General features: G+C 34.0%; 1 pseudogene; it reads right to left on the bottom strand.

Annotated features, from left to right (window-relative positions):
• Positions 1-798: 798 nt before the first annotated feature.
• Positions 799-24,494, bottom strand: LOC101957828 (DNA-(apurinic or apyrimidinic site) endonuclease 2 pseudogene; annotated as a pseudogene).
• Positions 24,495-27,912: the final 3,418 nt, after the last annotated feature.

Raw genomic sequence — 27,912 nt, 5'->3', positions numbered from 1 at the left:
AAAATATTCACTCCAGTTTTCATTTCTTGAATACAAGTCTTGAATTCACTAACTTGACATGTAAAACTATAAAATAATTATAGAAAGTCATAAACCTTTGGTAAAGCCATGCAATAAAATAATTTTCAGGGTTATTAGATTTAGTTATCTCTCTTTCCCGAAGACGTTTGTCACCATGGGACAATTAAGAGTTGTTTTCATTTGTGTCTTCAGATACATCTGGCAGAGAATTAGAACTTAAAGTCTTAAGTTTCAAGTCCAAAATATGGATTTTAATGTGAGCAGCAAGCTTTTTGAAGCTGAATTCTACAGGAATGTTGCTTTGAGTGCAAACAACAACATACTTTTTTCTATGTAAGCATTTCATTAGGGTGCAGACTGTGATTTTTTTTCTTTTGCAGACAGTTTTTTTTTCTTTTTGTAATAGTGAAACAAAACACAGACATTGTTTTTGAAAAAAATAATAAATTTCCCATCAAGAAAAGAAGGGGTTTTAATTCACAACTACCTAGGACAGCTGGTTCTCATGTACTTCTGACAGGAAGGTAGGAAGTGGGGTGGGGGGCTGGGTCACAGCATTAAGGCACAAGAAGCTCACAAACAAGGAAGTTAGGCAAGAAGATAGAAAAATAGAGACTTGAAGGAGAAAGAGGAATTTAGGGTAGAGGGAGGTACACCTTGGGGAAGGAAAAGAATGGGAAGGAAGACAAAGAAGAAAGAGGAGGAGAAGGTAGGAGGCCTTAGCAAAGAAAGCAGCAGAGAATGGGGAGTTGGCAGGTGTAGCCATGCCAGATATCCCTAAGTTTTCATTGGTTCAGCTGGTCCTGCTCTAGAGAAGAAATTGCAGAAGGTCTCACAGGGAGGACCCTGAGGCCTGGCACACATGTAGAAGCAGGGGCACAGGTTGGGTCCTGGCTTCTTTATAATTCACATCACACATTGTTCCCTGTGGCCACTGTAGAGGGGCATGGGCAAAGGTCCCCCAGTACAGACTTCCAGAATGAAGTCTGTAATTCCTTCTCATCTTTACCTTCTGAATGTTTATCCTGCTCTTCTACCTCTCTGTCCATCATTTCCTCTTCTAGAGTCTTTGGGGTTATGGGGTATTTCACCTGAGGCAGGTTACGCAGCTGCAAGACAGGAGAAGTTTTGGAATGGCTGAAATAGGGCTGGAATTAGCTCATCACGTTTGTTTGGCCTCTTCTGAGGCCAGCCTTACCTGGCCAAGGCCTAGTTCAGTGCACACAGACTTTGTTTTGCTGTTTATCTACCTATGATTAATGGCTAAGTTGTAGCGCTGACTGCTCCAATACAGGTTCTTTCAAGAGGAACTAGGAAGCAGAGAATCTTGAGTGGGGTGCCTGTAAACACAGGAGGAGCCAGGTGCACCGAGTTGGGCACTGTTTTGCAGGAACAGAGGACACATTCAAGGTGGCACCCACAGAACAGTAGTCAGAGCTTATCACCTCAGGTAGAAGGAAGGAGTCCTGGGAGGTTTCTATTACTATGTGCTGTCTCCCAGCACATAGTCAAGCCAGGGACCATAGTTGAGATGGCAAGTGCCACTAACCACTGAAGAGCAGGTGAAGGCCCCCTCTGGCTTTGGTGGTAGCTAGCAATGAAGGCCGCTACATGGGATCCAGCCTGGCACTCCAGGTTACTGAAGAAACTGTTCAACCATTTGAGCCCTGGATCCTCTTCAAAGCATTCTAGGTTGACTGCATCAATTTGAAAAAGACTGCCATTTTTTAGATTGCAGGTGAATGATAATGTTATGGTTTGGATGTAAGGTATCCCCCAAAAGCTCACTTGTGAGACAATGCAAGGAGGTTCAGATGAGAAATGATTGGGTTATAAGAGTCTTAACCCAATAAGTGATTTAATTTTCTGATAGGAATTAACTGAGTGGTAACTGAAATGTTAGGGTGAGGCTGGGGAATGTGAGAATCAGGGTGTGACTTTGGGATATATATATCTGGAGAGTGAAGTCTCTCTCTCTGCTTCTTGACCACCATGATGTGAGCTGCTTCCCTCTGCCACACACTCCACCATGATGTTCAGCCTCATCTTGACCCCTGAGAAATGGAGTCAGTCTTCTAAAGACTAAGACCTCTGAAACTGTGAACCCTCAAATAAACTTTTCCTCCTCTGTACTTGTTCTGGTCAAATCCTTATGTAGTCACAGGAGAGAAAAAGCTGACTAAAACAGATAAATACCATATGTGATTGTATAAATCAGGTGGCTCAGCTCCAGGTATGATTCTGACAGTAGCTGGAAATTCTCCTGTCCGTAAAATTTTCCTCAACAGCATCTCACAGGGTCCCAAATTCTATTGTGGCACATTTATTCCTTTATGGTATGAAATCTTATAGCCTTCCATAATTTCTAATGAAATTAGGGTCTTTGAGAAAATGGGAATAGCAGAAATTAATATTTTACTACTTGCTGTCTCTGCAACCCTGGTACTTCAAGATTATCCTGAAAAAAATGGAATTTCACTGTTTAGTACATTTGGAAACATTGTACACTCTATCCCAGACTTTATTCCCCTACCAAGACTCACAAGATCCTTTAGCATAATGAATCCTTGAGAGTTTTAGGAAACTTTCAGTACATGAACATTTTTACTTCTTTTATTGAACTCAGCATTCTTCAAACATATTCATATTGAAACAATTTATAATGTAATGTTCATAAACAACAATCTGTATAACTAATAAGGAATATATCATAAGAAAACCCCAGCACAGAGCATTATCCACTTAATAATCTCCAATTTTGTTAACAATTGAGTGTGAGGTCTTGAAGAAATGAGTTCCAAGAAAATGACAAAAATTATCAGGAGTGAGATACAAGAACTCAACAGTGGATACTGGGATCAATGCTAATGACACATTAAATGTCTCTCTTTGTCCAATTTCCCTCAACTCAGAATAGGCTTTATTTACAAGATGAGTAAAAAAAATAAATCTATATTTTATATATTCATATATATATATATATATATATATATATATATGAATGATACAAATGATACCCACTAATTACCATGCCCAACCATTGAACAATGTTAAAACTGCCAACACTATCTCTGCATCAGAATCAAAGAGTATATTTTTGACATAAAGATACATAGATGTTGAAGACTCATCTAGAATTATAGAGTTAAAATTTCTTGGAATGGGATTTGTCCTTCTAAGTTCATTTATCTATCTATTTATCTATCTATATAGAGTATGCATAAAAATTATTATTCAACCCATGCAACCAAATTACTATGTAAATATATAGAAATAAAAATAAAATTCATTAAAATTACTTAATTTTATTGTTCATACTTTCATCATGTAGAGGTTGTCACAATTTAGTTGATGTTAAATTTTAACATATACACAAAGCTAGTGTATGCAAGATATTGATATTATATTGTATTTGTAGATTCCCATCTCTATTTTTTTATCAGTCATTATATTGTAAATTTTTTTCATAAAATTTAAAATGCTTCAGAAATACTTTATTAAAAATATTTTTAGGGGCTGGATTCTGGCTCAGAGGGAGAGCGTTTGCCTCACATTCATAAGGCACTGGGTTTGATCCTCAGCACCACATAAAAAAATAATGATATTGTATTCAGCAATAACTAAAAAAAACTATTAAATATATATTTTAGTTATAGATAAACACAATATTTATTTATTTTTATGTGGTGCTGACGATTGAACCCAGTGCCTCACATGTGTGAGGCAAGTGCTCTACCATTGAGCTACAGCCCCAGCTCAGAAATACTTCTCAATAACATAATACTTTATAGTATTTTGCAATCTGAGTAGATAAAACAAACTCAAATCTAGTTTCTCCTACTATACTCTCACAACATAAATCACTTCTGACACCAAATGTGTGGGTTGTTTTCCAATAAATCAAGAAAACAATTCACTCTGTAGCACCAGACCACATTTGAACCTGAGGATAGCATCCACGGGTTGAAAGCTTACTCCCCAAGCAAGACTTCCTCTCAGTTCAGATTGCTAGTCACAAGCCTCAGATTGTTTTACATGTGACTCGGACATTAGCTATAAACTGGCATCCAATATCTCCTTTTGGAGTTTGATTAATTTGCTCAGATAGTTCACAATACTCAGAGAAATACTTACTTCTCTTTAATGGAGATTACAAAGAATATAGATGAAGACATGGATAGGAAAATATAGGAAGAAAGGGATATGGAGTTTCTCCAATTTATTTGGGTATGTGAGCCTCTAGGTACCTCCATGTGCTCAGATATATGGAAAAATCCCTATCCTTTTGCAATTTTATGGAGCATTCATTGCATAGGTATGAATGAAGCATAGACAACCATATATAGGTATTATTGGATAAAAATATATAATCTAATGCTAACTTGACTCTGACGAAACTCAGAAAGATCTGCCTGTTTAAAATCTTCTTCAGCTCTCTCTCTCTAACACTTTCTTAATTCTGAGTATGGGACAGGACCTTTTCTGAAATGGAAGACTTATGATATTTTATCATAAAATGTATACTAGAGAATTTATGACGAGATCTAAGATGGAAAGGAAGATGAATGTCAGAAATCCTATGAGCAACCCTGTGAAAGAGAAATTCTAGTTACTATAGCCTACTTTGTGGAGAAAAGGATCAGGTGAAAGCAAGGGAGAGAGAGAGAGAGAGAGAGAGAGAGAGAGAGAGAGAGAGAGAGAGAGAGAGAGAGATTGATTGATTGATTTTGCTTCCTGAGGCCTACAGTGCCACAAAGTTACCATCTTTGTTCTTTATTGTTCTAAAATTATTCTAAAGATGCTTTAAGAACCAGAGAGAAAAGTACTAATGCTTTAACAAAATGTATACTTATTGTTCTAGTCATTTAGAAATAAGGAACCATGAATGAAAACCAAAAATATATTACGTAATATCACATCTCACTGAAATTTATAAAAAAAAATTTCCAAGCTAGTGTTTACATTGACAGATATGTTTTAAAGAGACACTTGATGACCTGAGCTCTAAAATATCATTAATACTTTTTTGACTCAAATCTTGTCCATATACAAGAAATAATCTCCTCTCATTTTCTAAATATGAAGGTAAAACTAAAAAGACTATTATCTAATTACAAGCCCCAAAGTCCTTATTTATCCTATTAGATAAGAATCCTTTGCTGACTGGATAGATGCTTTGGAGAGGTGAGAGTAAAAAATTTATAATCATCATCCTACTGGTGGTAGGCCAGTAAGTGTATTGAGATGATTATTTTGGCCCAATCACATTTTAGAAACTCCCAATGTCATTAGATTTTGCTTTTTGATAATATAACTTGCTGAAATAATGAATAAGACTGACTTTACAACTTATTTGAGCTATTAGGAAACTGAAAATATCAGGTAGAACATTTAATTGGAGGAATATTTTCTAATTATGTTTTCACTCAGTCTCCACACTTTTAAAAATATCTGAGGACATGGATCCAGTAATTTTGTTTCTTGTGCCATGAAATTCACATGTTAAATTCAAGTCTAGCTGAGCATGATGAAACACACCTGTAATCCCAGCAGTTTGAAATGCTGAAGCAGTAGAATCACAAGTTCAAAGCCATCCTCAACAACTTAATGAGGCCCTAAGTAACTCAGTGAGACCCTGTCTCTAAATAAAATAGGAAAAAGGAGCCATGGGTATGGCTCAGTGGTTAAGGGCCCCTAGATTCACTGCCAAGTATATGTATGTGTGTGTATGTATGTGTGTGTGTGTGTGTGTGTGTGTGTGTGTGTATTTACAAGTCTAAATTTTTGTTTGTTCTTGGCTAAACTAAATGGTAAGTGTTTTAAACTTTAGTAGCATGCAAATAAATCATGATTCTATGCCTATCCCCAACACCTGCACTTAAACATGTCCTTTTGTCATTGAATGATATCTCTATTAATATCCTATTAAAGAAGTCATTTTACTCTTCACCTTATTTAATTTATAATTATTGCATTATAGAAGTTTAAGGTATGTACTGGATCCTAAAGCAGTGAATATTTTAAAGGGCTTGTTCCTGATGAGTCATCTAATTTTCTTTGAGGAAATGAAACTATTTTAGCCATCTGTTGCAGCATAAATATCTACCCAGAAATTAGAATTATGCAACAATAAAACATTTATTGATTTGTAATTTTGGACAGTGAACAGGGTTCAGAAGAGTCAGTTTGTGATTCAGATGTATTGGCTATAATAGTTCAACTCTGTATGGAAGATATAAGATGGTCTGACTCATATATTTTGTGACTCTGGTGGATTGGGTGGAATGGCTGTGGGATACCTTGAACACAAGACAATGTAGTCTCTAATCCCTAAGAGACTATTTTTCTTGAAATAGCTTTTCTCTCAATCATGGTATCTTAATTTTTTTCCACAATGTCTGGCTTTGAAGAAGAGCAAAGTAAAAGAATCAGGCTCTTAAAGTCTGGGATTAGAACTGTTACAGAATTATTTCCACTATATTTTCTTATTGAAAGAAAGTCAAAAGTTAATCTAAATCAAGAAAAAATAAGATAAACTGTACATATTGGCTGAAGGAACAACATTAAAACATAGGAAACTCTTAATGTTTTGCAGATATTCCACCACAGTAACCTCTGAGTATTTATGGATAAAAGTGACCAGAAGGGAATGTCAGCTTGTATCCTCTGATTCCCTATTGAGGGGGTAATTCAAACATCACTCTAGATTTCTTTCTCCCCAGCAAAAAGAAAGCCAGTCATTTCAGAGGAGAAATATACTATGTTTATAACCACATAAAAAGTGTTTTGGAAATCATGTTCACTAGAGCATAATTGTAATTAATAGATTCACAATAAATATTATTCATAGATTCACAGTAAGTATTTTGGGGAATAATAAATATGATCACTAAATCCATTTCAGAAAAATCTGCAAAATTCAGTCCCAAATTTGGCATTTGAATCACAGATTAACATATTATATATCTCCTGATAAATACTATAGTAAGGAAAACTTGTTGTATGGTATGTATGTATATACACATCTACTTAATTATTTACTCTAGAGATTAACTTCAAGGGCCCTTTACCACTGAGTTACATCACCAGTCATTTTTGTTTTACTTTGAGACAGGGTATCAAAATGCTGACAGTTTCATTAGATGATGAGGCTAGCTTCAAACTTGTCTTCCTCCTGCCTTAGCTTCCTGAGTTACTGGGATTACAGGAATGTGCCACCATGCCCAGCCACTGTACAGAATTTAACCTAACATTTCTCAAAGTTTTGTTCACAGAAGACTTTCTTGTCTTGAGACCACTTGTTAATATCTCACAGGGGACTATTGTTTAGAGGAAACTCTGACATAAACATATTTTCAGTTACACCAAGATGTCTAAGTAAATAAAGTTTTTGTCAGCTGCTCTGCTCTTGGACATACTGAAGTTTTGGGTTACATACATAGAGTAATTGTATCAGATACTTTACCTAGGTATTTTTTGTTATTGTTTTTCTTGGCATATTTTATTTTACTAGATCTGAAATGGCTATAATACTACCAGCTTCTTATGACAACTAATGGTTACCTGAAACACCAATATCATTCTCAATAGAGGAAAACTTGACAGAGCACATGATACTCATGAATTTTCATGTACATTGGAAAAGTATAGATCACTAGATTTTCTATTATGTAGGAATGTGTTTAGGAATGGAGAAACATATATAGTTTTCATCTACTACTGTGTCATATTCCATTTGCTCCAGTTCTTTATCTCTACATTTGGAGACTATATTACAGGGATATCTGTGTACTATATTAGACCAGGATCACGTAAGGGGAATGATCTGAATATCATATATTCAAGGGTTTGAGAAAGTAAAGTTACTATAAATAATGATGACAATTTTCCTTCTGTTAGTATTGAAATGTTTTTAAAAATTTAAAATTATTTTTTAAAATTTATTGAAATAAGATTTTTGAAAAAAAATAGGCACTGTTAAAAACTTTCATTTTACTAGTTTGTCTATTCAGAGTCACAGATTCTTATATCATAGCTCCCAACCATATAGGAAAACAAGTTAAATAAACTTGAAAGCTCCAAATATAGGAGATAGAGATACTCATAAAATATTAGATTGCAATGAATTTTCATTAGACCAGAAGCCCTGTACCTACTAGATGAAAATGTCCACCAAATTCTCCATCATGACAGTTTACAAACCAACTTCCTCAGCAAGATTCCTAAGTTGAAGAAGTAAAATCATGAATCAATAAGTGGGATTATATCAAACTAAAAAGCATCTTCACCAAAAAGCAAATAATCTAGAGAGGGATAAAAGAGCCTACAGGGCAGAAAATCTTTGCCACCTTCACTTCAGATAGAACATTAATCTCCAGGATATATAAAGAACTCAATAAACTTAAACACACCCCAAAATAACCCTATAAGTAAATGGGTAACGGAAATAAACAGACACTTTAGAGAAGAAGAAATATCAATGGTCAACAAATATATGAGAAAATGTTCACCATCTCTAGCAAATTAAAACTGCAAATTAAAATGAAATTAAAACTGCACTGAGATTTCATCTCACTCTAGTCAGAATAGCAATTATGAAGAATATAAGTAACCATAAGTGTTGGTGAGGATATTGAGAAAAAGCTCCACTCATACATTGCTGATGGGACTGCAAATTGTTGCAACTACTCTGGAAAGCAGTATGGAGATTTCTCATAAAACTTGGAATGAAACCACCATTTAATCCAGTTGTACCAATCCTCCAGATACACTCAAAGGACTTAAAATTTGCATGCTACAGTGATGCATTGATGTGATCAATGTTAATAGCAGCTCAATTCAAAATAACAAAACTATGGAACCAAAATAGGTGCTCTTGAACAGATAAATGGATAATGAAAATGTGATAGATAAACACAATGGAATATTTGTCAAACATAAAAATCATGATTTTGCTGATAAATGGATGGATCTGGATTATTATTAGGCTAAGTAAAATAAGCCAACCTCAAAACCAAAGGTTAAATATTTTCTCTGATATATGCATGCTAAGACACAAGAAGTGGCAGGGGAGAATAAGATTTTAGTGGGTCAGACCAAGGAGAATGAAGGGAAAGGAAGGGAGAAAGAAATAGGAAATACAGTGAAATGAACCAGAAATAATTTTATTATGTTCATATATGAATACACCACAACCAATCTCCACATCATGTTCAATAACAATAATGGTATCCTGATTAGAATAATATATATTCCATGTAAGTATACTATGTCAAAATATACTCTTCTGTCATGTATATTAAAAAAATAACAGATAAAGAAAAATAGACTGCCTCCAAAGGAAGAGTTTCATGGAGATTGAAACAAAACAAAACACTTTTTAATGAACAGTAGGTCATTCAAGAAGTCAGAGAGGAAATTAAAACATTCATTTGCCCATGAGATTCCTGTGCTTTTGAAGTCTTTCACAGTAAATCATTGCCATAACATGAAATCTTTCCAGGTGCAAGTCAACAGATGACTGCTTAAATAAACTTATATATATATATATGTGTGTGTGTGTGTGTGTGTGTGTGTGTGTGTGTACACATTCACAAACACAGTGGAGCATTATTCAGGCAAAATGAAGAATAAAATTCTATAATCTACAGGGAAATAGATGAGACTGGTGGACATTATATTGAGTGAAATTATAAAGACACGGAAAAACATTTTAAACATATTTTCTCTCATATGTGGAAATTAAGGGGGAAAAAAGTTACCTGAAAGTAGGTGAGGAATTAGGGACTAAAAAGGGCCTGTAGGTAACAGAGGCAAGTAAGAAATGAGGAAGGACAGAACAGGTGTGGATGGAGATGATCAACACAGAATATATGTATGATATATGTATATATAAAATATCTCAGTGAATCCCAATAATTTGTACAATTAACATCAGCTAATTTATAATTAACAGTTATTCCTGCTATTAAACAATAGAAAAACAAAATAGGAAGCAAAAAGAGTTTGTATGAAGGACTATAGCAGAGTTAGTTACAAGTCAAATTAATGTGGGCTTGAAGAGTGGTAAACATAGCTGAGGAAAGAACAAAGAGTTAATTTAACTGCAGTTATGGAAGGATTCTAGTAAAGGAAATAAATTTAAACAGGTAAATAGAATATGCTTCCTCTAACTACCAATTTTCCTCAAATATGTATTCTTTTCTTATAAATTAGAATTTCTACTTGAGTATGTTGACATTCAGATGAATATTACATTTAAAAGCCAAATTTAGAGCAATGTTTGACCATGTGTTCTGGTAAATGTGATGTGTGCAATAGCTGGGCTATTTGACTTCCAGAGAAAAAGCATTTATCATCCTTAACCTTTTCTTTTTCCAGCTATACAGAATGTAAATATAATAGTGGGGCAAGTATGTAGCAGTATCCTGGTTCCTTCATAGTTGTTGAGTTGACATATCAGCCCTGGATTACTTAGATTTTGCAGGAGGTGAAAACCAATTTCTATATCTTTTAATAAACTAATATTTTAATACTGGATCTGCATTACAGCAGATGAGTCAGTATCCTAATTCATATACTCCTTATGGGTAGATGTGGGCTGCATTCCATAATTCTTTCTCATGCACTTGATAATTTTGGTTAGTAGTTAACTAATATATAGTATGGTTCAAAAAGTACAGATGATTTTGAATGTTCTTACCAAAAAGAAAAATAAGTTTATGGGTGTACTCATTATCTAAACTTGATCATTGTACACTATATTCATTTATTAAAACATCACACTGACCTCCATAAATATGTAAACTTATGTGTAAATTATTGTTTTTTAAAAAATATAATGCCAAAAGTAAAATAGTGATATTCTAGAATTCAAATTATTCTTGGGGAATGTTGTCAAAAATATTTCTGTTGAATTCAATGTACACCCAGGATTGGGGCACACTGTTATAATTCAATTCCTAGCTGTAATTCAAACTGCTATGCATATGATTCTAAAGTGGACTGCAGAATATTTATGTGTCCTATAACCTAGAACATCAATTCCTTTTTAGATACGGCAACAGTAAGGTATAAGAAAATGAAGGCATGGAATATTTGGTGGCAAACCAAGATCTAGAAGCCAATAGGGGAACCAATATCCATGCTGTAAGAATCATTGCTCTGGGTTGGATCTTGAATTTCCTGCAAAGGCCCATCTGTTGAAGGCTTGATCCCCAATTTGGTGATATTCTAAAGTGGCAGAACTTTTATGAGATTGGACTTACTGGAACACAGTTGATTTAGGGTATGACCTTGAATGAGATATTGGAACACTGGGCCCTTCAATTTCTTTCTCTCTCTTTTTTTCCTATCCACTATGAGAAGAACAACTTCCTCCACTACACATTCTCCACATGATGTACTGCCTTGACTTAGTCCCCAAATCAATGAAGTCAAGTGTCCATGGCTTGAAACCTCTAAAACTTTAAGCCAAAATAAACATTTCCTCTTTAAAAGTTGATTACCTCAGGCATTTTGTTATTGTAATAGGAAACTAATACTCTAGAAAAAAAGTAAGGATGGGGAGAAAAGAAAATTTTGAAGCTGAAATATTTTATAAGGAGGTTCCATGTGGAAATGATAGGTAACTTTAGCAAGATTTACAGAAACTAAAAAAAAAAAAACAGAAAAATTAATTCCATTTATTGTTTTCTGGATCACCTATTGTGCCTTCACTGATTAGCGGGTACAATAAGAAAGAGAGAGAGAGAGAGAGAGAGAGAGAGAGAGAGAGAGAGAGAGAGAGAGAGAGAGAGAGAGAGAGAGATTTATTATGATTTCCTACTCTCAAAAATTTATAATATAGTCAAATAATAGGATCATACTTGTGAAACTAAGGAGGAACTGTACTAGAGCCATATTTGTCTTTCTGTTGCAAATAGCCTAGCTGGCATTAAATAGATCAGTGTTTTCTGAGTGAATGAATAAATGAAAATAAGTAGAAAACATACAGAATCCTAGAAATAAGAAAGTTACTTGTGGTGGCAGAAGTTAGGGAATGTGTCATGTAGTAGGGATTCAACTTAGTCCTTCTGGAGAAGGGGTTTGCACAAATGTAAAAATGGGAACAGATAATCCAGGAAGAGAAATCTTGAGCAGAAAGAATGCATAAGAGAATTAGAAAATATATATTTGTCATATAGAAGTTTGGCTGATTGAAGCAGAAGGTTTATTTTATGGAGCAATATAAAACATCTACTGAAATCATATTGAAGAAAAATTAAATGGTAACTGATTGAGATTTAGATCCTAAGGAATTTATGGACATTAATGATAATTGAATAAACAGTTTCACTAATGAAATTGATACCAAATGAATCCAGAAGAAGGGGATCTCCTATACATTCTGAGAAAAAAATGTAGTCAATATCATTTATAGTTACCTGAATAAAAGGAAAAATACTGCTGGCCTGCAGCAACTAGAATTTATAACAGCATTATTAAATAAAGGATTAGTGCTTGGTATCATAATTTCTGTCTTCTCCCCCACCCATCTTTGTAAAATAGATTAGCCCTGAGGATCAATATGGTCAATAGACTTTTGAGATTACAACAACACATATCTAGAAACAAAACATAATATCCAATAAGAAGTTCTAAATTGCTAGCTTTATTATTTTGCTATAATTTACATCTTTTGATGAACGAAAGTTTCTCTTTAAACACTTGGGTCAGTTGTTAATAGACTAATATTTTCATCATGAATTTTTCTAGAATCTGAGTTAGATATTCACATCTGAAGATGCGAATAGGGGAAATTACTAAATTATATTGCGCTGGAGAGATATTACAAGGAAATTCTGATATTTCACTGCAAAATATTGCCAATTATGGTAGCTGTCAATTTAACAATAGGCTTATTCACTATGGTGTTTGATTAATGTGAAATTATTCAGTTGGCTACCTTGTAGTTGGCCTATTTTTGTGTCCAATTAGTATGCTAATAATGGTAATTATGTTCTATACTGCATGTCTCATCACCTAGAGGGTTTTTAAAATGATAAAATAATGAGAATAAACAAGCTGATGCTGACATTCAGTGGGCCATTCTAATTACTTACTGAGAGCACGCTGGGGAATCAACACTCAACCAGAGAAAATGATTCTTGCTTACTTTGTTAAAACTACTCTTTCCAAAGAGCAGTAAGAGTTTGATGCTGTTCTCTTTATTACTGAGCTATTGTACATCCCCACTTCTTTTTGTTTTCTATGTTTATTTTCTGTATTTATTTTTTTTAAATGATAATCAAATTGTAGTTACTTATTGTGACTAGTATTTGTGGTAAGAGGTTCAGAAAACAAAGAATGAGAAATTGCTCAATTGTGCACCTTTCCACCCAATAACTACCATTTATTTTTTTCTCTCCACTCTATATAAAAGAACATAAGCAAAACAAAGGAAAGCAAAATAAATCCCCACTAATTACAACTCTTCTTGTATTTATAAGAATTGGTAAGAGGATGGCTTGTACCAAGATGTCAGAAAGATAACCAAACTTATTAGAATGCTATAAGATTACCTTCTATGAAACACAAAAATAAAATTATTTTGTTAAAAACCTCGTTTTAAGATAGCCAAATAATCTATTCTGGGTAATCAGCATGGAATTTTGATAAAGTTATTATAATAATTTGCAATTATGTCATAATTTTTTTTACATTTCCAAATATAATACAAAATACTAAATGCATAATTTTACTTAATAAAAATAAATTATGAAAATATTTTTCATTTTTTTATCTGACTTTCAAGAAAGTTCTAAAGTGGATCATAGAATTTATTCCTCAGATTATCTGAAGTTTAGCTTATGATTTAGATAGTCATAAAAGAAATAAAAACATTGTACAATCTCTTCTAAATGTTTTCTAAGAGTAAAGCAAAGAAGATTGTTCTTCTTGGGAGTTTTATGGTGATATAGAAAAAGCATGGAACAAGTCTCTAGTATTCTGCTCATATAAAGAAAAACTGGATAATATTAAACTACTTAGTCCTGCTCTTTCATTTTTAGTTATTTCAACTTCAAATAAGAAGGTTTAATTAGATCAGAGCTTCTCAAATTTTGTTCAATGAATCTATATTTCATGTATTATTAACAATTTTCGTATAAAATTAGGTTTCTATGGTCAAATATATATTGGAAATGCTGGGTTAATCCTAGATAAATAAATAGGTTTACTGGAAAATTTCTCAGAGTATTTGATGTGCCAACATGTGCTATGATTCTCCAATTGGGGTGATATAATATATATCATTTATCAAATTTGATCATTCAAATACATTTATTTATTGAACAGCTATTAATATATCATAGAACAACTAGCATTGTGCAAAGAATATTTTGGAAAATACTGGATTAGTCAAACCTTTTAAAGTCTTCCAAACTCTAACATTTCCATCACTAAGCTGTAAGTTTCATGACAGTAGGGATAATTCCTGCCCTTCATTTCTCATATAGCCTAGGTATTTGTATCAACCATAGTATTGCACATAATATATTATTAATAAATATATGTTGAAAGTATGAATTAATGAACACATATGTACATTCTTTGAATCTATAAGTTAAACTGACACAGACAGGAAGAGAATAATTTTTAGATTCCACTACTCTTCCTTGTTGTGGGAAACAATTCACTCTTCTACTTGTCCTGATGTCTTTGCCTCAAGTCTGTGGCAATGACTGTATTATTTCTTGTATTCTACATTGGATTAAATAATTAATCCAAGATCCTACTGTAAGTGGCAGTTCCAAAATTCAAACTAAATTTGTCTGACAGCACAATGAAGTTGTCAACCCAAGACATGGAATTCATTCCACATACCTTTTGTTCCTTGATTATCCTTTAGATGAACCAACTTTCCATATGTAATGATGATAATATTATTCACATTCCTACAAATGAAGAAACTTGAGGATACACATTGGGGGCTACCTGTATGTATCTTAAGCAGAGATTGTCAACTAATATTTGAAATGAGCCTTATTCCTTTTGGGAAACAAGGACTTTTTTTAATACCAGGAATTGAACTTGAAACGCTTAAACACTGAGCCACATCTTCAGTCCGTTTTTTATATTTTGAGACAGGGTCTACCCGGGTTGCTTAGAGCCTTGTAAGTTGCTGAGGCTGGCTTGGAGCTAGCAATTCTCCTGCTTTAGCCTCCCAAGCCACTGGGATTAAAGGCATGCAGCACTGTGCCCTGCACCAAGAACTATTTTACTCATCCTATAAGGTATTCAGTGTGACATGGTTAAAATAAAATGTGCTGAGACAAAAATTAATGTTTAATTGTATAATGCTAAGGGTAAGTCCACTAATCAATGAGAAGGTGTTTTTTTTTTCAGTTTAGCATCCCTTTTTTTTCATTTGCGCCCTATCACAAAAAAAAGCAGAATATGTATGATACTCCACAGAACCTCTGTTATGACAGTATTAGAAAGAATACAAAGATTAGAAGTATATCAGGTTAGAAGGATGGATTGAGTTATGCAGAGCTCCAGAAATGAGAAATTATTTCTATAACTAGCAAGGGAAAGGAAAAACTACGATTTCATTTGGGGATATAATAATGAAACAAATTCCCTGAGAATCTAGTACTAAAAATACTTTTAAATGAACTTGAGATAATCACATATGTAAAGATTAAGAAATATACAAATTGGATAAGGATCATTAAGTAAGACAGAGATTATTTACAGAACAAATAGTGTAACAAAAATTATGGAAAACAAATAATGTCAGAAGAACATAAAAGGTGATCCAAAATGTATCATTGAATAGGCATTTATCTTTGTCACATAAGTCAACAGTCTTCCAAATCTTTAGTGGCAAAGAGCTAAATGAAATTTTATATGCAAAATGTTACTGTATAGATTTTTTATCCATGTTGCAGTTAATCATATAGTAAATTCAATTTGACTTTAAAAAAAGGAAATGTCTAATGATTTTCAATAGATGATCTTGCTCTTTTCATAAATGTCCAATTATATTTATTTACCTAGCCCAGGTAGTCCTTTATTAAGTTTATTAAAGCCAATACTTATATTTTCAGAAAATATTAAACAAGTTAACAAATAAGCAGTTCCTCAGACAGCATGCAATTTTGTTTATTCTTGATATAAGTGTATGTGTTATAAAATTCAGTTTTATTACTCCATTACTGATACCAAAACAACACATGTGGAGTTCTCAGTAAATTTATTTGAATACATGAATTTGTAAATGCAATAGCTTACCCAACAAACATATTTTTTTCCACAAAGTATTCTCCCTTTAATTCCAACAGGGAAGAATCATGTAAAATATATCTACTTTTTATACCACAGTATAGTAATATCTGTGTTGTCGGCCCAGTCTTTTATCAATTAGAAATCTTTATTAGCTGGTATCACCATATTTCGATAATATTTTTAAGACCTTATATTCATAATTATGACCTTGGATCACTGAAAGTCCTGAAATGTCATCTGTATCATCAAAGTAAGATTCAGTTATGCTCACTATTGCTTTCATGTTAGTTGTATTTTATTGTTCCAATGCTTCAAACACTAGAAAGTTGTATATATATATATATATATATTCATCTTCTATTAGGCAGATTATTTGTTTTACTAGCCAGATTATTTGGTTAAATAATCTACTGTAGGGGCTGGAGTTGTAGCTCAGTGGAAGAGTGCTTGCCTCATATGTGTGAGGCACTGGGTTCGATTCCTAGCACCACATATAAATAAGCAGATAAAGGTCCATCAACAACTAAAAAATATTTTTTTTGTTTATTTTTTTTATTTTTTTTATTGGTTGTTCAAAACATTACAAAGCTCTTGACATATCATATTTCAAACATTAGTTTCCAGTGAGTTATGAACACCCATTTTTACCCCAAATACAGATTGCAGAATCACATCGGTTACACATACACATTTTTACATAATGCCATACTAGAACTAAAAAATATTTTAAAAAATAACAATCTACTGTATAGCACTTCTATCCTCTTCTCAAATAATAACTGAAAATAGAAAGTTATGTATTCATATTGAGATAAATTAGGGTACTAAAATACAGTATATTTTTTCTTATATATATTATGCTACATTTAAAGCAATTCAATATTATCGGTTTCTTGAAAAGGACTAGAATTCAAATGATAAATTGCTATTTTTGACTTTAAAGAAAAGTAAGTGAAATTCTGACTGAAGGGAGAGAAAAAAGCTTCTTCTAAATTGTCTTTTTGGTAGTGTGTTTATAACATTGGTGTACCTTGAGAACACAGATATAAATGACACTTACAATAATGTAATTCAAATATTTCTAATAATATTGACCCTTAAAAATAGGGTAACATCAAAACTTATCATACCATTTGTGCTTGATAACTACCCATTTGGCAAATTTTACATTTAAAAATTGACATTCTTATTTATTCTCCATTGGTCAGGTAAAAGAAATATCGCTTCCTTATCAGAGAAATGACATAGGAGAAGAGTGTGGCAACACAAAAATTGCAAAAAGCTGTTATTTGTATTTCAAAAGCAAGAACAAAATTTCTTGTTAGAATTGAAGTCCAAAAATTAATGGATTCCAAGGGCATAATGAAATATGATCAAATTCCATCTTAAAATTTTCAAAAACTAAAAAGAATTAAGTTCTTACAAATAAATTCATTCAATTATTGATTGATAACTAGAGAACACTTTCATAAATAATAGGTATTTCATTCTGAAACTCCTTAACTACTGAAGGGTCAATTTTGCATACAAAGATCGACTGAGAGACATCGTACCATGTGTTTTATCCCAGTGCAATCTATTTCAGTAATTGCATGTCTTTCTACAGTAACGCATTTGGTAATTCTTCATTCTGGAGCTTGAGGAAAGTTTGCTGCTATTCTTACCTGGAAAGAGAGTACTAGGAGGATGATCACCAATTTTACAAAATTATCAAAAAAATAGAATTATAGATATTTTGATGGGAAAGATATTTGACATATTGTGTAAATGTGTTCCAATGTTTTTTTTTAATTTTTTTTATTGGTTGTTCAAAACATTACAAAGCTCATGACATATCATCTTTCATACCTTTGATTCAAGTGAGTTATAAACTCCCATTTTTACCCCAAATACAGATTGCAGAATCACATCGGTTACACATCCACATTTTTACATAATGCCATATTAGTGACTGTTGTATTCTGCTACCTTTCCTATCCCCTACTATCCCCCTCCCCTCCCCTCCCATCTTCCCTCTCTACCTCATCTGTTGTTGTTCAGTTCTGTCCCTTGTCCCCCCCCCCGTCCCCTCACAACCTCTTATATGTGATTTCATATAACGTTGAGGGTTTCCTTCCATTTCCATGCTATTTCCCTTGTCTCTCTCTTTCCCTCCCACCACTCATCTCTGTTTAATATTAATCTTTTCCTCATGCTCTTCCTTCCTGCTCAGTTTTTAGTTGCTCTCCTTAAATCAAAGAAGATATTTGGCATTTTTTTAAAGTATTGGCTAGCTTCACTTAGCATAATCTGCTCTAATGCCATCCATTTCCCTGCAAATTCCATGATTTTGTCATTTTTTAGTGCTGCGTAATACTCCATTGTGTATAAATGCCACAATTTTTTTTTATCCATTCATCTATTGAAGGGCATCTAGGTTGGTTCCACAGTCTAGCTATTGTTAATTGTGCCACTATGAACATGGATGTTGCAGTATGCCTATAGTACGCTCTTTTAAGGTCCTCAGGGAATAGTCCGAGAAGGACAATAACTGGGTCAAATGGTGGTTCCATTCCCAGCTTTCCCAGGAATCTCCATACTGCTTTCCCTATTGGCCTCACCAATTTGGAGTCCCACCAGCAATGTACAAGTGTACCCTTTTCCCTACATCCTCGCCAGCACTTGTTGTTGTTTGACTTCCTAATGGCTGCCAATCTTACTGGAGTGAGATGGTATCTTAGGGTAGTTTTGATTTGCATTTCTCTGACTGCTAGAGATGGTGAGCATTTTTTCATGTACTTATTGATTGATTGTATGTCCTCCTCTGAGAAGTGTCTGTTCAGGTCCTTGGCCCATTTGTTGATTGTGTTATTTGTTATCTTATTGTTTAATTTTTTAAGTTCTTTGTACATTCTGGAAATTAGGGCTCTATCTGAAGTGTGAGGAGTAAAGATTTGTTCCCAGGATGTTGGCTCACTATTTACTTCTCTTATTGTTTCTCTTACTGAGAAAAAACTTTTTAGTTTAAGTAAGTCCCATTTTTTATTCTTGTTATTAACTCTTGGGCTATGGGCGTCTTATTAAGGAATTTGGAACCCGACCCCACAATATGTAGATCGGAGCCAACTTTTTCTTCTATCAGACGCAGAGTCTCTGATTTGATATCAAGCTCCTTGATTCATTTTGAGTTAACTTTTGTGCATGGTGAGAGAAAGGGGTTCAGCTTCATTTTGTTGCATATGGATTTCCAGTTTTCCCAGCACCATTTGTTGAACATGCTATCCTTCCTCCATTACATGCTTTTAGCCCCTTTATCAAATATAAGAAAGTTGTAATTTTGTGGATTGGTCTCTGTGTCCTCTATTCTGTACCATTGGTCCACCCACCTGTTTTGGTACCAGTACCATGCTGTTTTTGTCACTGTTGCTCTGTAGTACAGTTTGAAATCTGATATCGCTATACCTCCAGATTCACACTTCATGCTTAGAATTGCTTTTGCTATTCTGGGTCTTTTATTTTTCCATATGAATTTCATGATTCCTTTATCTATTTCTACAAGAAATGCCACTGGGATTTTGATTGGCCTCGCATTAAACCTGTAAAGAACTTTGGGTAATATCGCCATTTTGAAGATGTTAGTTCTGCCTATCCATGAACAGGGTACATTTTTCCATCTTCTAAGATCTTCTTCTATCTCTCTCTTTAGGGTTCTGTAGTTTTCATTGTATAAATCTTAGACCTCTTTTGTTAGGTTGATTCCCAAGTATCTTATTTTCTTTGAGGAAATTGTGAATGGAGTGGTTTTCCTCATATCCATTTCAGAAGTTTTGTTGCTGATATACAGGAATGCCTTTGATTTATGCATGTTGATTTTATATCCTGCCACTTTGCTGAATTCATTTATTAACTTTACAAGTTTCTTTGTAGACCCTTTTGGGTCTGTTAAATATATTATCTTGTCATCCACAAATAGTGATAATTTAAGTTCTTCTTTTCCTATTTTTATGTCTTTAATTTCTTTTATCTGTCTAATTGCTCTGGCTAGTATTTCAAGATCTAAATTGAATAGAAGTGGTGAGAGAGGGCAACCCTGTCTTGCTCCAGATTTTAGAGGGAATGCCTTCAGTTTTTCTCCATTTAGGATGATGCTAGCCTGATGTTTAGCATATATGGCTTTTAAAATGTTGAGGTAAGTTCCTGTTATCCCTAGTTTTTCTAGTGTTTTGAACATAAAGGGATGCTGTACTTTGTCAAATGTTTTTTCTGCATCTATCGAGAAGATCATATGGTTCTTATCTTTAAGTGTATTGATGTGGTGAATAGCATTTATTGATTTCCGTATATTGAACCAGCCTTGCATCCCAGGGATAAATCCTACTTGATCATGGTGCACAATTTTTTTGATATGCTTTTGTATTCGATTCGCCAGGATTTTATTGAGAATTTTTGCATCCAAGTTTATTAGAGATATTGGTCTGTAGTTTTCTTTCTTTGAAGTGTCTTTGTCTGGTTTCGGGATCAGGGTGATGTTGGCCTTATAGAATGAATTTGGAAGAGCTCCTTCTTTTTCTATTTCTTGAAATAGCTTGAAAATATAGGTATTAATTCTTCTTTGAAGGTTTTGTAAAACTCCGCTGTATACCCATCCAGTCCAGGGCTTTTCTTGTTTGGTAGTCTTTTGATGGCTTCGTCTATTTCTTCCTTTGTTATTGGTCTGTTTAAATTGTGTGTGTCTTCCTGACTCAATCTGGGCAGATCATATGATTTAAGAAATTTATCAATATCTTCACTATCTTCCATTTTATTGGAATTTAGGGTTTCAAAATACTTTCTAATTATCTTCTGTATTTCTGTAGAGTCTGTTGTAATATTGCCTTTTTCATCCCTCAAGTTAGTAATTTGAGTTCTCTCTCTTCTTCTCTTCCTTAGCATGGCTAAGGGCTTGTCGATCTTATTTATTTTTTCAAAGAACCAACTTTTAGTTTTATCGATTTTTTCAATGTTTTTTTTGTTTCAATTTAGTTGATTTCTGCTCTGATTTTAATTATTTCTTGTCTTCTACTACATTTGCTGTTGTTTTGCTCTTCCTTTTCTAGGGTTTTGAGGTGTAGTGTGAGTTTATTTATTTGTTGGTTTTTTCTTTTTTCTTTTTTCTTTTTTTTTTTTTTTTTGAGGAAAGAACTCCAGGAAATGAATTTCCCTCTTAAAACTGCTTTCATTGTGTCCCATAGATTCCGGTATGTTGTGTCTGTATTGTCATTTATTTCTAGGAATTTTTTTATCTCCTCCTTTATGTCTTCTGTAACACATTGATCATTCAGTAACATAGTGTTCATTTTCCATGTGAAGTAGGATTTTCCCTTCCTTCTTTTATCATTGATTTCCAGTTTCATTCAATTATGATCGAATATGGTGCATGGTATTATCTCCACCCCTCTATATTTACTAAGAGTTGCCCTATGGCATAATATATGGTCTATCTGTGAGTAGGATCCATGTGCTGCTGATAAGAACGTGTATCCACTTGATGATGATTGATATATTCTATATATGTCGGTTAAATCTAGGTTATTGATTGTGCTATTGAGTTCAATAGTTTCTTTATTCAGCTTTTGTCTAGAGTATCTGTCTAATGGGGAGAGCGGTGTGTTGAAGTCACCCATAATTATTGTGTTTTGGTCTATTTGACTCTTGAACTTCAGGAGAGTTTGTTTAATGAATGTTGCAGCACCATTGTTTGGTTAATACAAATTGATAATTGTTATATCTTGTTGGTGGATGGTTCCTTTTAACAGTATATAGTGTCCTTCTTCATCCTTTTTGATTAACTTAGGTTTGAAGTTGATTTTATTTGATATGAGTATGGCCACTCCTGCTTGCTTCCAAGGGCCATGTGAGTGGTATGATTTTTCCCAACCTTTCACCTTCAGCCTGTGTATGTCTTTACCTATCATATGAGTCTCCCGAAGGCAGCATATTGTTGGATCTGTTTTTTTAATCCAGGTTACTAGCCTATGTCTCTTGATTGGTGAATTTAAGCCATTAACATTTAAGGTTACAATTGAAATATGGTTTGTACTTCCAGTCATGTTTATTTATTTATTTATTTTAGTTTGGCTAGTTTTTCCTCTTTGGTTATTTTTCTCACCCTTTACTGAGATACCTCCCACTGTTAGTTGTGGGCGCTATTTTTCAATTCCTCTTCTTGTAGTATTTTGCTCAAAATGCTTTGCAGTGCTGGTTTTCTGGCTGCAAATTCTTTTAGCTTTTGTTTATCATGAAATATTTTAATTTCATTGTCAAATCTGAAGCTTAATTTTGCTGGATACAGTATTCTTGGTTGGAATCCATTATTTTTCAGCATTTGAAATACGTTGTTCCAGGATCTTCTCGCTTTCAAAGTCTGTGGTGAAAAATCAGTTGTTAACCTAATTGGTTTACCCCTGAATGTAATCTGCCTCCTTTCTCCCGTAGCTTTCAATATTCTCTCCATGTTCTGTATGTTGGCTATCTTCATAATTATATGTCTTGGAGTTGGTCTATTACGGTTTTGAATGTTTGGGTTCCTGTAGGCTTCCAGGATTTGGCAATCCATTCCATCTTTCATCTCTGGGAAGTTTTCTAGGATTATTTCATTTAATAGGTTTTCAATTTCTTTGATTTGAACCTCTATACATTCTTCTATCCCAATGACTCTCAAGTTTGGTTTTTTTTATGAGATACCATATCTCTTGGATAGATTGCTTGTGAGATTTAAGCATCTTTTCTGTGTTGACTATATTCTTTTCAAGTGGATAAACTTTTTCTTCATTAACTGATGTTCTGACTTCTACTTGATCTAGTCTATTTGTAATATTCTCGTTAAGAGTTTTTAACTTGGTTTATGGTTTCCTGCATTTCTACGATTACTGTTTTTTTTTTAATCTCTATCTCCTGGTAAAGCTTGTTCTTTGCAGTTTGAATTTGTTTGTTTAATTCATTTTCAAAATATACTTTCATTGGTTGGACTTGCTGTCTCATGTCTTCTCTAATATTCTGTTCCATCTGAGTTAGATATGCCTTGAGTTCTTTCCCTGTCCATGTTTCTGATGCTTCTAGGTCCTCATGGAGATTTAATTTGTCCTGCATTGTTTGTAATCCTTTTTCCCTTGTTTTTTCATGTTGTTCATGTTACTTTCCAGCTCTGTTTGACTGCTGTGTAACTGCTTTCTCCTATAAATTTGTTTTGGCTTGATATATCTCTGTTGTCTCTCCTTTGTGGTGGGAGATTATGCCTAGAAATGTTGGGTTTTATTGTACTTTAATGCTGATTCATTCAATTCATAAAAGGCTTCCGGGTTCTGTATGCATATAGTGATTTGTTGTTTGTTCTTAGGACTTTATGTTTAGTTTAGGTGTTGTGATGGTATGAGGGTTAGTATGTCTTGGCTACTTTAGAAGATTGCTCTACTGAAAGGGGATATTAACAGGCGATTGGATCAGGGTGTTGGTAGTAGCTAGATATTTAGGAGCCCTATAGACAGCCTCGAAACATTCACCTATTTGCATTTAGACAATTACACGCAATGGAAGACATAATGCTTGGGATGAAAGTTGAGGAGTAGGGGAAGGAAGGTGCTCTTAAAAAGAAAGAAGGAGAGAGAGATTGATAGATTAGAGGAGAATGAAAAGAACAATAAAACTTGATACAGGAAAGAAAGAAAGAAGGAAAAGGGGAGAAAAAAACAGAGAGAGAAGAGAAAAAAAGAAAAAGAAAAACAAACTGAAGTCTTAGAGATCCATTTTCTTCTCTTCCAGTAGGCGGAGCTGTGCCCTTCGTGCCGAGCTTCTGCCCTCTACATGCCAATAGCACACCCTGTAAGGCGGCTCCTGGGAGTCTCTCAGTCTTGTCAGTCCAGAGCCGTTTTACTTCTCCAGCCCCTCCCCCTTCCTCCTGTCAGGTGGCCAGCCAGGTACTGATCACTGGAAGCCGTTCCCCAAAGATCTAGTTTCACTTGCAACCCCACCGCGCATCCCATTTAAGCCCCAGTGCTGTGGTAAACTGGCGGCTAAGACCTTGGGAGTCGCTGCTGGTGATATGGGGGTTTGGGGGTCGGAAATCTCCTCTGCTTTCCTACAGACACAGCCAGGGAGAGATCCCTGAGGTTTCCTGGCTGCTTGTATCTGGATGGGGTGGGAGTCACACACCTGCTAAAGTGGTTTCCACTGGGAAGGAATTCCATCGGCCGAAGTCTGGTGATGTCACCTCTCTGCTATGGCGGGCCCCAGGCTCCTTGCCAGAGTGTCCAAAGGTAGGGGTTGGCCTCAGCTCCTGGCTCGCTACTTCATGAAGGCTTGGCTAAAGACCTCTTCCTGCCAAGCTGTTTCTTGGAGGCTAGCCACCCAGTCACAGTGGCTACGGGCTACCGGCCACACCACAGCACATGGACAGCATCTGGCGGGTCTGCACCTTTGCGGCTTGTGGTGGGGATTCAGTCGTCTGGGGCAAACTGTCACTTCCAAAAATCCTAGTAACTCCCGGCCAGTCTCTCTTCAGTGGAATTTTGCTAGGAGATTCTCCGCAGGTAGAATCTAAGCATATTTATGGGTCTCTCTGACCCCAACACTGGGGGGGTGCTGAAATCGCTGCCTCTCCACCCGCCGCCATATTGGATCCCCTTTTATTTCAAAGTGTGGACCTCTTTTCCTTTTCTTAACACTACCATTGAATGCATGCTCATCTTAATGAAAAGGAGCAATTAGGCCAGTCCAAAATTATCTACAGGGATGATGGCAGGGCACTCGCGCCTTTCCCTCCAGTGAGTCTCAGCCTCGGGCTCCTGCGCCTTGCTCTGCCACAGCCTCAGCAGCCGGCCTGTTCCAATGATTTTGATAAAGGAAATGAAGTTGCTTTGTTACTTAAGTTTTTACATTTTAATAATATCTTGAATAAAGTACTTAAATGTCCCTAAAACATGGCATGCCTTGAACTGGTGGTTTGAAAGATTATTTTTAGAAGATACATAATTAATATTTTTATGTTAAGATTTAAGCATTTAATTTAATCATTTAATGTTTATTAGAAAAATATTTTTGTTACATAGATAATTTTTATAAAACTTATTAAAAATTAACTTTAAATACTAAAAACACACACATTTTGGATATATACAAAAATTTAACCAAACAGCTCCAATCCTTCCACAACTATTTTAGCTAGTAAATACTGGTCTAGAGACTAAAATTGTTTCTCTAAATTAACAACATATAGAGGTAAGGCCAGATTGATGAGTTATATCTATATATTGAGAATATAAGAGAAAGTGAAAGGTTATCACATGGATAAAGAGTTTATTCACAGACTGTGGCTTCTTGAATATTTATTCTCAATTTTGCCAACTTGGTCATTTAAAAAAGTCAAAGAAAATAAATATGTAAATAGATAACATAGTATTTATTATATTAAATGTTTTTTATAATTCATTCAAAGAACCACATGATTCATATAATTTGATTTATATTATTAGATTAACTCCAGTAAAGGCATGAAAGTAAAACTGATTGTATTGATTACGAAATATAAGATGTCCAACTAGGAGTTACATTTGAAACATTTAATAACTTGTACTCTGGAGCCTTTTCAAAGTGTGGTCATTATTTGGGACCCTAGGAAACTCAGAATCATGGGCCCCATTTCAGTCTTATTTAGCATTTAACATTTTAACAAGACTACAAGGTGATTTTATGTATAGTAAGTATATTCATCCTAAACATATCACACAACAGATTGAATGTGAACAGATAAAAGAAACCATTTATCTCCTAAAAAAGACAGATGTTAAAGAGAACTATAAATGTAAAATCTTGTCACATTTTTGATAAATACCTAATTTTCAATAAAAATGTGATATTTATGATGTGTGCAATGGATTTATTATTACTATTTTAAGTAAATTAATAATCAAATAAATTCACAAGTTTTTAAGTTCAATAAGGTAAATATTGACAGAGTGTGGACCAGGGAATAATGGAAATCCCTGGACATGTTCAGAAATCTGCAGTGTCAAAATTAATTTCATAATAGTTCTAAGATTTCACTATAACAACATTTACAAATGGTACCAATAGCAAATTATGACAGTGAGTCTGAACTGTATTAGCAGTCATCATATCCTTCACCCTAACACACGCTATCTCTCTTTCTGTCTGTCTGTCTGTCTGTCTCTCTCTCTGTCTCTGTCTCTCTTTCTCTCTCTCTCTCTCTCTCTCTCTCTCTCCCTCTCTTTCTCACACACACACACATACACACACACACACAGACACACATACAAACAATAACAGAATCATTTAAGAATATCTTTGTTAAAAGCATGAGTAGCTATTCTCATATCTGACAAAGAAGACTTAAAGCAAAAATTAATCAGAAGAATCAAAGAAGTCCAGTACATACTGCTAACAGTAACAAAAACTAAATCCCAATAAATATTAAAACAAAATATTAAAAATAAAATAAATAATCTAATGTTCCACCTCAAGGATGGCCTTAGAAAAGGAAAAATTGAAACAATGATGAAACTACTAGAACACAAGTAAAAGAACACATTGAATTTGACACAATTATGCTAAATACATGCATAAATATTCCACAGTGAATTCTTTTTTATATCTATAAAGCACCTATTAAAATAAATTGACAAAGAAATAGAAGGAAGACCTGTAGCATACAAGAAAGTGAATAAAGGAGGAGGAAAGGAGAGAAAGATGAGGCCCCTGGAACTGAAATGGAGCAAATTATATGTATGATTATGTAAAAATCAATACAACTAATATGTATAACTATAATGCACTAATAAAAGCAATAAAATAATATAAAAATAATGTAATTGATATTTTTATTTTTAACAAATTCACAAATTTGTAAATGTTAGTGCAGTAGCATGGTGTGTTTGACACATATATGTATTGTATAATATTGAAATCAACTTAATAATAACCAATCCAAAAAGATCATCTAATAACAGTAAATATATATGTCCTAAATGTCAGTACAGTTAATTACATTAAAAATAGTCTTGAAATTAAATTCGAAATAGATCCAATATAATAATACTGGGTGATTTCATCATACCACCACTATATGGGTCATACAAATACAAATAACACTATAAGTCAAATGAACCTAACAGATATCTATAGAATAGGTTTCACCAAAAAATGGCTGAATTTATTTTCTTCTCAGTAGTTAATGGAACCTTTCCCAAAGAGTCCATACTCTAGGTGACAATATAGGTATTAGCAAATTTTAAAAAATGGCTTATATTTAACAGACTCAAGATAACAGTTGCTAGAAATGATTGAGTCACTCAATGCCACATTATTTTTCCTTTTAGAACTGCTTTTATACTCTCCCAGAGATTTCAATATGTAGTAATACTGTGCTCATTTGTTTCTAAGAATTTCTTGATTTCACCTCTCATTTTTCCTATGGCCCACTCCTTGTGTAAAAGAGAATCATTCAATCTCTATGCATTTACGTGGTTTCTGTCATATTTCTTGCTCTTAAATTCTGGTTTTATTCCATTATGATCTGAAAGTATCCACATGATTTATTTAATAATAGTTATCTCATAATCATTTTTCATTTATTTTTGTGAAGTGGTG

Source organism: Ictidomys tridecemlineatus, chromosome X (assembly GCF_052094955.1).
Source record: "Ictidomys tridecemlineatus isolate mIctTri1 chromosome X, mIctTri1.hap1, whole genome shotgun sequence".
In the NCBI taxonomy this organism is placed as follows: Eukaryota; Metazoa; Chordata; class Mammalia; order Rodentia; family Sciuridae; genus Ictidomys; species Ictidomys tridecemlineatus.
The sequence above is the reverse complement of the archived record's forward strand: the minus strand, read 5'-3'. Positions and strand labels throughout refer to the sequence as shown.